At 37.1% G+C, this 11,013-nt stretch overlaps 1 non-coding gene across 1 annotated transcript; it reads left to right on the top strand.

Moving 5' to 3' along the window:
• Nucleotides 1–2,293: 2,293 nt before the first annotated feature.
• LOC124513629 (U6 spliceosomal RNA) lies at nt 2,294–2,397 on the top strand. Its single transcript, XR_006962462.1, has one exon. It is a non-coding gene; the product is annotated as a U6 spliceosomal RNA (small nuclear RNA).
• The last annotated feature ends 8,616 nt before the right edge of the window (nt 2,398–11,013 follow it).

The raw sequence follows: 11,013 nt of genomic DNA, 5'->3' as shown, positions 1-11,013 counted from the left end.
CTAAAGTGCAGTGTCTGTGCACATATGCACACTAACCCAAAACCTCAGAATATACTTCCCTGGACTTGCTTAAGTGCTCTTTTCTCCCTGTTAAACTAGCACCAACAGAGTGTACTTTCCCAGAATTTCTCACTCAGGTCACCTACTTATGAGAACCATTAACTAATCTCAGCCTGCCACACCTCACTTTCCTGTTTCTTGTCCCATTTTCCTCCCCTCATAACTAACCTAAGTGCTTATATCCTCTGTAAGCACCAAAAGAGAGGAACAGTCTCACTTTCATCAAATACCCTCTGGCTGACAGTGTATATAAAGGCTTTATTGTTACTGTTCCACTTGGCTAGGATTTATTTGATGAACCTTTACATCTGTTTAATTCAGTGTCTGGTACATGTTAGGAGTAGGTATAAATGTGTATTTGTTGAATGGAGGAACATATTATTTTTGTAAAAAGTCAGTCTTGGGCTGAAGTGCTGGGTGGCTCAGTCGGTTAAGTGTCTGGTTCTTGATTTTTGTAAAGGGCAAACATAGCTAGCCTCCTGTATCCTGGGAGTAAACTATGACCTATGTAAGCTTAGAAGGACCCCAGAGTATGAGATGCTGAACCAGTGTTTGTTTTGGGCTTTCCTAGAAGTGCTGTTTCTGTTCCCTAGATATTAGTTCTGTTTAAAACCACATTTGCTGAGTTACTGAGAAATAGAACTTCCTCTTAACTGCTTGTTTGAGCTTCTGTAAACCTGCTTGGCGTAATCACCCTTCCCCATTCTCGGGCACCGCGTCTTGTTTGAATAGATAGAAGACTAATATCGTAAACCACATGATTCGGCATTCAACTGGCTAGAGTCAACAAGTTATATTTTAAAATTCTTCAGGACTGTGTGATTGGTGCCCGCCTTATATTTTAAAAACCTACAACATTGTGTAATTGGTGCCCACCATTTCCAACTGCCACCCTTTGCAACCTGATTGGTCGATACAGCCTTTATAAGACATTCCCAAAGCTTGTTTGGGGCCAGACTGTCAGGACCTGTTGTATTTCCCTGTCTGGCCCGGCCATAATAAACTTGTTTTGATCCTGTTTTTGCTGTCTGGAGTTCATAAGTGATCACGACCTACAACAATTTTAGCTCATGTCATGATCCCACAGTTCATGAGATTGAGCTCTGCACTGACAGCATGGAGCCTGCTTGGAATTAATTCTCTCTCTCTCTCTCTCTCTGCCTCCCTCCCTCCCCTCCACTCCCCTCCCCTCCCCTCCCCTCTCCTGTGGTCCACACATGTACACACACACACTCTCTCTCTCAAAATAAATAAATAATCATTAAAAAAAAAATCTTGGGTCAAGAGGTGAAGATGTAGCCTTAGCCTTAGGTGTGAGTTTAATATGACCTAGCTTCTTGGCCAAAGAGAATCCTAGAGCACATCATATGGGGTTAAGCCTTGCAGAAACATACCAGAAAGACAGTAAACCAGCCTAGAAAGGATTCTGGGACAGCTCTGTACTTGTACAATAGTTATTCTATGTGTTGTTTACTGCCCTTCCATCATCTCTGACTATTCAGTAAAACATTATTAATGGTTACAATTGGGTCTCAGTAATACAGAAAATTAGAAAAGTGCTGTGCTCATCTGTGGGAAAAGTGATGCAGAGAAGAACAGTTTTCTCATCCTTGGTATTCCCTCTTCTTATAGTAGAGAAAGGTGAAGGAGGGTAGTAGCTGTCACTAGCAGAGGACAGCTACATATGGAGGAGGAAGAAAAGGAGGAGGCGGAGGAGGAGAGAGTGAGCATCCAAAGGAAAAGTTCTCTTGGGCCATCATAATCTGCATATGAAGAAGAGTTATGATCTTATCTGATAGCCACAGGTAGGTGAGGCCTAGCCTGGGATATCAGGGCTCATATATTTTCTATTTTTTTTTTTTTTAAAATTTGTGTTTATTTTTGAGAGATAGAGACAGAGACAGACACAGAGTACAAGCAGGGCAGGGTCAGAGAGAGGGGGAGACATAGAATCCAAAGCAGGCTCCAGGCTCTGAGCTGTCAGCACAGAGCCTGACCCAGGGCATGAACTCATGAACTGTGAAATCACGACCTGAGCCAGAGACAGAGGCTTAATCAACTGAGCCACGCAAGTGCCCCTTTTCTATTTTTAATACTCCACTGTGACTCCTCCAGGGAAAAGATTATGCCATTTTTATCTTGGTATTGGGGCAACAAGGTCAATCCTTTCATTCATTCACTCATTCATTCACATATTTGATATATGTTTACTGAACATTTACATATGAGGTGATCATAAAACAGGGGAATATGATAAAGACAAGATCAATACAGAGAAGATTAGCATGACCCCTACCCAAGAATGACATGCAAATTCATAGAGTGTTCCATATTTGGGGGAGATACAGGCTTCCAGTTATGGAATGAGTACATCACAGGAATAAAAGGCACAGTGTATGGAATACGTCAGTGGTATTGTAATAACATTGCATCATGGCACAAGGTCGCTATACTTGTGGTGAGCATAGAGTAATGTATAAATGTATAGAGATGTTAAATCACTTTGTACACCTGAAACTAATGTAACATTGTGTTTCAACTATATTCAAAGAAAAAACTTGAAAAAAAAAAAAAGAATGGAGGATAATGGGGAAATGGCTGGTGAAAGCAATTATTTCTAGGCTTGAGCAAGATATTCCTGGGGCTTCCATGCAGCAAATCCCCTTTCTCAAAGAACAGAGGGGTGCATGCCTTGAGGTAGGCCAGAGAAGGTCTTGTTAGAGCATTGCTAGGTACAGCCAAGGTCACACACTAGAACCTAGAGGCCCAGAGCTGGTTATGGAAATCCTAAAAGGTAGAGAAAAGGGGTGCCTCAGTGGTTTAGTTGGTTGAGCAGCTGACTCTTGATTTAGGCTCAGGTCATGATCGCAGGGTCATGGGATAAGCCCCACATTGAGCTCTGTGCTGAGCATGGAAACTGCCTGAAATTCTCTCTCATTCTGCCCCTCTCCCCCACTTACATGTGTTCTCTCTCTAAGAAAGAAAGAAAGAAAGAAAGAAAGAAAGAAAGAAAGAAAGAAAGAAAGAAAGAGAAAGAAAGAGAAAGAAAGAAAGAAAGAAAGAAAGAAAGAAAGAAAGAAAGAAAGGAAAGGAAAGAAAAGGAAAGGAAAGTAGAGGAAAGGTTTGAGGGATGAATCTGGAAAATAGTCTTCATTGTAGAAAGCTAAACCAGAAGAAACAAGGTGAATGATAACTCAAGAGGGCAAAGGTAGTACTAGGGCAAGGGTCCAGGGATCGCAGTTCAAAGCATCAGATAAGGACCAGAAGAGGTGAGATATGAGCTGGGTTTAAAGGGTGACTACAATTTAATAAGGCAAAGCCTAGCTCTTCCTTAGGAAGGGCATTAAAGCTTATGGTAGAAGCTGGGAGTGAAAGGGGACAGAGGCATATAGGGAGTTGCTGAAAAGTTGAAATGACCATTAGTAGTCTGTAAGAATAATTCAGTCTGTTTTCATTTCCATATTAGGCGTTTCAAGAAAAACCCACTCAATTGGGATTTCAGGAGCATTTGCTATTTGTAAATTTCAGAATGGAGAAATTTTCATGTCTAAGCCAGAGTTAAGATATAAGAATTTTGCCCAAGTAAGAGTAATGCTAATCTCCAAAAAATAAATCTTAGAGTAAAAATACGGGGAAAATATACTCAGCCAATAGTTAATACACATAGCAGAGATTCCCTTCAAATAACAAAGCCCTATGAGAACAGAGAAACCTTAGATGTCTGAGAGAATGAAAACAGGAGCGATTGCTTCTCTCCTGGAAACACAGGATGGGAAAATGGGTCAGTGACTCATGACCAAAGTGTTGGCATGCCCATTGCTGGCATAAGTATTAACATTCACTCCTGCAAAACGTAAACATGAATCTAATGGCATTTTATCTTATGATTGTCTTGTTGCATACATTTTTATTTATGCTTTTATTTCACCCACTAGAATAGTGATTTTTAATCCTAGTGCACATTAAGTAATTTTTCTTTTGTTTTGTTTTTTACATAGATATTCCAGGGCTCTACCTACAGAAATTCCAATTTAATTGGTATGGGTTGAACTCTGGCCACTGGTACTTTTGAAACTTTCCTAGGTAATTATAACATATATTCAGAGTTAAAATTTCCACAGCTCATTAAAATATCATTAACTGCTAAACAGAGTTTCCAATGGATTATTTTTGGTTGATAGAGAAATCTAAATCTAAAATTGAGGATCATTGCTTGTTAAAGATTATTTTGGAATGAAAGTAAAGATCTTTTCAAATGTCTTAAAATACTCCTCTAATAGGAGGCTTCTGAATGGAGATATCTGAGAATAATCATTACCTCCTTTCTTCTTCAAAATCCAAAAGAAATAATGGAAGTTATAGCAGTTCTAGGAAATTGAGGAAATTTCTGTCCACATGCCCAGATAATAAGGAATTTACAGAAAATAAAAAGATATGATGAAGAAATAAGGCCCAGTGTCTGCTTGAGATGTGACAGATGAAAAAAGTTTCACTGAAAGTTTTCACTCATCAAATCCTAGAATAACAAAAGATAAGAGGCAGCAGGAAATAGGAACTAGGGCCAAAGGTGAGGAATTCAGCAAGTAATTAATTAAAGGGCTGGAAAACAGCTCCTCTGACCCTGACATCTGGCAATATGGGATGCTAGGAGAAAAACAGAGTAATAGGAACAAAGTGCTGGAAAATTAATCAGAGTAACTTTTTAAAATATAAGAATGTATGAAATATACACGAACACTTTAAGAATAATTATAGGTGAATACTCATGTAACCAGCACCCTAATTAAGAACAAACATTGCTAGCACCTTATAATTCCTCTCCTGCTAACATCTCATTTTCTCCCCGCCAAGAGTGACCACTAAATTAATCTGATGGTTATCATTCCTTATTTTATAGAAAATAGTTTACCACTTATGATCACAACTGTAAACAATATACTGTTGGTTCTGCCTCTTTTTGAACTTGATATATATGGAATCATATTGTATATAATTCTTCTGTGACTTCTTTCTCTCAACAATGTATTTGCAGGTTTCAATTTTGTTGACGTCTGTGTGTATCTGTGACTTGTTCCTTTTCACTGAGAAATAATAGTCCACTTTATAAGTTTGTCACTATCTTTTAGTCAATTACTACTGAAGAACATTTGGATTGTTTCCATTTTTAAATTTGTTTTATGAACGGTGCTGCTATTAACATTTTTGAAATACCACCTGATGCACACATGTAAATTTTTTGTTATATTCCTAAAATTGATATATTCCTATATTCAAATATTCAACTTTCCTAGGTTATACCAAACTATTTTCAAAGTACTTGGACCAGTTTGTACTCCCCCAGAAATATATGAGAAACCTTGCTGTTCTACACCCTTGCCATCATCTGGATTATCAAAGTCTTAAACTTTAATCTTATGTATGTGTAAAATTATTTTGTTGTGGTTTAAGTTAGAATTTGATTAAAAATGAAGAAAAGCGGGGCGCCTGGGTGGCGCAGTCGGTTAAGCGTCCGACTTCAGCCAGGTCACGATCTCGCGGTCCGTGAGTTCGAGCCCCGCGTCGGGCTCTGGGCTGATGGCTCAGAGCCTGGAGCCTGTTTCCGATTCTGTGTCTCCCTCTCTCTCTGCCCCTCACCCGTTCATGCTCTGTCTCTCCCTGTCCGAAAAATAAATAAACGCTGGAAAAAAATTTAAAAAAAAAATGAAGAAAAGCAACTTTTTCAATTTCTTAGTCATTTGGATTTCCTTCTTTGTAAATTTCTTGCTCAAACTTTTACCATTTTTTGTATTAGGGTTGTCTACCTTTTTCTCTTATGGATTTATGAGATTTCATTAAATAATTCTAGAAATATTTATTGGTCCCTTCCTAAGTGCCAGACTTTGTTCTAGAGACTCACAATGTACCTACCAATGGAAAACACACACACACACAAACACACAGCATTCTGTGCTCTTAGAGGCTTGAGCATTCTAGTGTTGGTTGTAGTAAAAGAGGAAAAGTAGGCTAAATAAAAATTTATATGTGTAAAATAACAAGTTCTATTAGTGAAAACGTAAAAAAAAATCATTAAACAGGGTAAGGAGAATTGGAGTATGGGTGTTGCATGAAAATGAAAACGATTACAGCTTTGGCTATTGTAATAACAAGCCTTATGGAGATAAGGGAGATATTATTTGCAGAGTTGAAACCTTCTCCATCCTGTGATAAACAGAGATCCCCTCCTAACTTGCACTGAACATGTAACATGAGCAAAACATTTTATTGTGTCAAGCTCTTGAAATCTACAGACAGTTCTTTACTACAGCATCACTGATCTGTCCTGCCTAAGACAGATAAATAATGAGAAGCGAACAAAAAAGCTATTTAGATAATCTTGGAGTAGAATCCTTACACACACACACACACAAAAAAAAAATGAAAAACTCTAAAGGAAGAGAACAAATTTCATTACATAAAAATTAAAAAGTCTCTATAGAAAAGATACTCCAAAAAATATAGATGGTATACAATACATGATAACAAAACTGTTGATATACACAAAAAATAGATACACACGATGTACGAAGATTTCCTATAGATCAATAACAAAATAGCACAACTCTAGAAACATGGAAAAGGAATGTGGAATGGTAATTTACTTAGAAGATCTGTATTTAATAATATAGAATAATGTTCACTATAGATCTATATGTCTATATATACAAAATAATCCCCTAAGTCAGTTTTGGTTTTATGTTGTCTTTCCAGAACATAATGTGGGGTAAAGTGAGGTGCTTCCCTATATTACTGCTCAATAGTGCATACATGTTTAGAGTTGTGGTGTTTCCAAGATTTTGAACCATGAAACTGATCTTTGGTCCTCATGGAGGATTGTACTAAAAGACACAATAAGGAGAAATGAGGAGGAAACATCAAAGTGCCAAGCTCTAGGTTTGTTGCCCTTTCCCCTCCGGTGGATTTGCCCAGACAACTTATTAAGAATAACAGTTTTTATTTATATCCTTACCTTTATCACTAGGTCTTTCTGTCACTTTTGAGATGGCTAATTAATAATAACACTTGTTGAAAAAGCATTATGGTCACACAACAGAACAGCAGTTATATTCACGCTAGTGAAATGTATTAATATTTTCTGTTTAAAAATGCAGTGCTGTTTTGTCTCTTTGGATAAGCCAGCTGAAGTTTCTTTAAAAGATCAGCTAAACACACACCATCCTGTGAAATATCACTCCTGCTAGAGAATAGATGTTTGGAACCTCAGGGACAGTTAAGCAGCTGAGGTGTGAGAACAGAGGCTGCTTGCTATTTTAATGATTCTGTGACTGATTCTGAACTCAGTGGAGTTATTATGCCACGTATTATGCTTGTCTCACTTTGATCTCATAGAGGATAATTTTGAGAATGAGTATTTGGCAAAAATCCTCCTTGGCATAATGAAAGCAACTTAGCATATTCTCAAGAGTACCAATTCTGGAGACAGATTGCTCAAATTTGAATCCTGTGTTCACCAGTTCTGTTCTGTGAAGGCAAAGACCATTTACTCCATCTCTCTGAGCCCCAGTTTCCTCGTCTGCAAAAATGGGGATATTAGTACATTCCACACAGGCTTGTTGTAAAGACTACAGAAGATGGTGTATGAGAAGCACCCAGGAAAAAAGAGGCAGTAGAGAATGTTGATCATCCATTCGTTCACACTGATTGTGTACAAGAAGAAGCACTGAAAGATGCAGAATCCAGATGGACCTGAGAAGTTATATAGCGGATTTTATGGGAATGATTGGAAGACATCCATGTAAATTGCTTAGAACTGTACCTGGCACATAATACTTGATAATAACCTTAGGTCTCAGGTTTATTTTTGGCACTATGAAAAGACTGCATATTTGGAATCTAGACATGCCTTAATTCCTATGTAGATTCAGAATAGACATTGTTTTATTTTAAATCACTTTTATTATTATTGATAACAAAGCACTAGAGAGGGGATTCAGAAATCACTTGTCAAGAGGTGGTAAGGAACAAATGGCTCTTTCCCCTCTTCCATTTATGTGGGTTCTCTTTTAAATCTATGCTTTGCACAATCAGACTATATTATTCCCTATTTTCCACACAGCAGAATGGGTGATAATTACAACATTCCCTGGTCCTTCATATTATTCCTTATTCCACATTATTAATTCTTTTCTTTTCTTTCCAATTAGGCATTGAGAGCCTTCAGATGAATTATAAGTTATCCCTCTGGATTCAAAGGAACTTTCCTTATTGCTTAAAGCCTAGGTGTTCCAACTTCTCAGGTAACCAGTAGTTAATCATTTCATCATCCCTCCATAGGGAGTGATAAGTTTTTAGAGTTGCAAGTAAATTTAGCATCTTCTCAGAAATTCATTTTGCATTTTTTAAGAAACCACAGAGACTGAATAAAAAATACTCAAGAACTCCACTTCATTTTATGCCTAGTGGCAAATATGACTTGATTATGCTAGCAGTTAAGAATGGTTCAGATTTAATTTAACTTTTCTGCAAAATGGCTTGTAGCCCACTGTTTACAGGACACCAAAAAAACCTAGTGACAGGTGAACACCTCAGCTAGCCACCTGGATTGTCACTAAATGCCAATCACTCAGGACTGCACAAAGAGCTGAATACGGTGACTGAATTTTCACTTGTCTTCCAGTTTTTATATTTTCTCCACATTTTGTCCATTTCATTGTTCTAATTTCTGGTCTGATTCATCTATGATAACAGCCAATGGGTATACTGAATTTTCTTTTTTCCAGAACGACAGCATCCTCTACTGTCCTGCCAGTTTCATCCTCCATTCTCCATAGGATTTATGTCAGTTAAGGATCTAAGCAATTGATAAACTGTATACACACCTTGCGACATATAATTGACGTTGGCGTTCATTCAGGGCTCTTCATAGGAGTTTAGGGTGTAAATGTGGCTGCCTGATAGATAAACTGTATTCAAAGCTCTGAACACTCAGTAAATTTTCCAAATTAATTACATCTCTGGTGCTTTCAATCTCGATTAAAGAGAGAAATGATAACATATTTGGTCCTTGTGGCTACCTTGAATTTAGATCCCTTATCATTACATTTAGTTATGTGACCAAAGGAGATCCCAACATCTGAGAAAGTGCCTTGGAAATTATCAAGGGATTTATACGTGTAAAGTATAGGAATGAACAACAGTATTTACTATGTTAAGAAGGATAGAATCAAGAGCTGAATGCAAAGTAGAGACTTAAAGGCTTACATAAGAACCACAATGACAGGACCCATGTCATTGTGTTATTTTGTGCTCCATATATGGGCTGAAATGAGGTACATCTTGTGAATGTTTGCTAAATGAGTAAAAAAAATAAATATACTATAAATGAATCTTTAAATTCAAGTCTTATCACAATATTTAACAGATTCACTCTCCTGTACAAAGTGATTGTTTTCAACCTACTAAAAATCCATCAATACTTACTGCTTTTAAGGACTTACTGTGCACCAGACAGTTGGCTGGGACCATGAGAAACATGAAGTAACCACTCAAAATCAAGGAGAGAGAGCTCTGATTTAGAGCAGTGAATTCAGCCTGTGTGTTTAACTCTCTTGTCTTCTTCACCTACAGCCCCTTCCAATAAGTGAATTTTATCAGCACAAGGAAGAAGAAAATGTTAGAAAACTGCACTCATTGAGTGGAAATAAAACAGAAATTGAAAGGAAGTTTTCCCAACCTCCAAGACCCTGGATGCAAATATGGAGGTGTATAAAAGGGACCCTAGAAGAAAGCCAGAAACACAAGTCAGAGTGATATCGTACATCTAAATCTATCTATAAATACATACATATACATCTATATCTAAAAGAAAAAGTAGAGAACAGTGGATGAGGCTTAGAAAAATAAGCCATAATAAAATTAAAAACTAAGAAATAGTTAAAAACAAGGATTTCCATCATTAGGAGTAAGAGAAGGAATGTAAGTATATGAGGAAAATATTTTAGTTACGGTCCTCATAATGCCATAACATTATATACATATTAAAATATGTACATATTACATATAAATTTATGGTCATGTTAATATCTTACTGAAAATCTATTTTCAAGGAAAATGCTATATTACCAAATTCAGCTTAAGAAAGTAAAGAAATACTATACAAGTAGATCAATAATATACCAATGAAGAAGTCTGTTAACATCACCTGTGATAAAGATCAAACCCAATGGCACCTGGGTGGCTCAGTCAGTTAAGCATACACTCTTGATTTTGGCTTGGGTCATGATCCCAGGGTTGTGGGGTGGAGCCCTGTGTTGGGCTCTACACTGGATACAGACCCTGCTTGAGATTCTCTCTCTCTCTCTCTCTCTCTCTCTCTCTCTCTCTCTCTCTCTCTCTCCTCCCTCCCTCCCTCCCTCCCCTTCCCTGCTCCCCTCTCCCCCTCCCTCTCCCTCTCTCTAAAAAAAAAAAAAAAAATTCAAATTAAGATCAAACCCAGATGAGGTATGAAATATTTCCATCAAACTTAAAATCAACAGCAAAAAACACCAAAAGGAAAATGCACTTCCTGTGATATTGAAACTGTTTCAGGGCACTGGGACAAAAAAAAAAAAAAAAAAAAATCCAAATGTCCTCACTCATTCAATGAAGAAAGCAAAATTAAAATCCTAAAATGAGAACCCAGAAAACTATAGACCAATATGAAGAACAGACTCAAAAATAATAAGTATAACATTTTTATATTAAACCCAAAGGAAATTAGTTAAAAGAATAAACTGTTGTGACTGTTTTTTTTAAATAAACCTGTGTGTCATTTTCTTACATTAAAAGAAATATGTAGATTTTGATGGACATTTTGTTGAAATGATAAAGCTTTGAATAAATTTATTTACCCAAAGTACTTTTTAACTTTCCTAATGTGAATACATTATCCTTTACAAACTAGTACTTGTCAATTTT

The sequence above is a fragment of the Lynx rufus genome, unplaced genomic scaffold, assembly GCF_022079265.1.
Source record: "Lynx rufus isolate CCGP_SWC_20201006 ecotype Redwood Valley unplaced genomic scaffold, mLynRuf1.p SCAF_18, whole genome shotgun sequence".
NCBI classification, from domain to species: Eukaryota; Metazoa; Chordata; class Mammalia; order Carnivora; family Felidae; genus Lynx; species Lynx rufus.
This window is presented reverse-complemented; position numbering and strand designations above follow the sequence as displayed.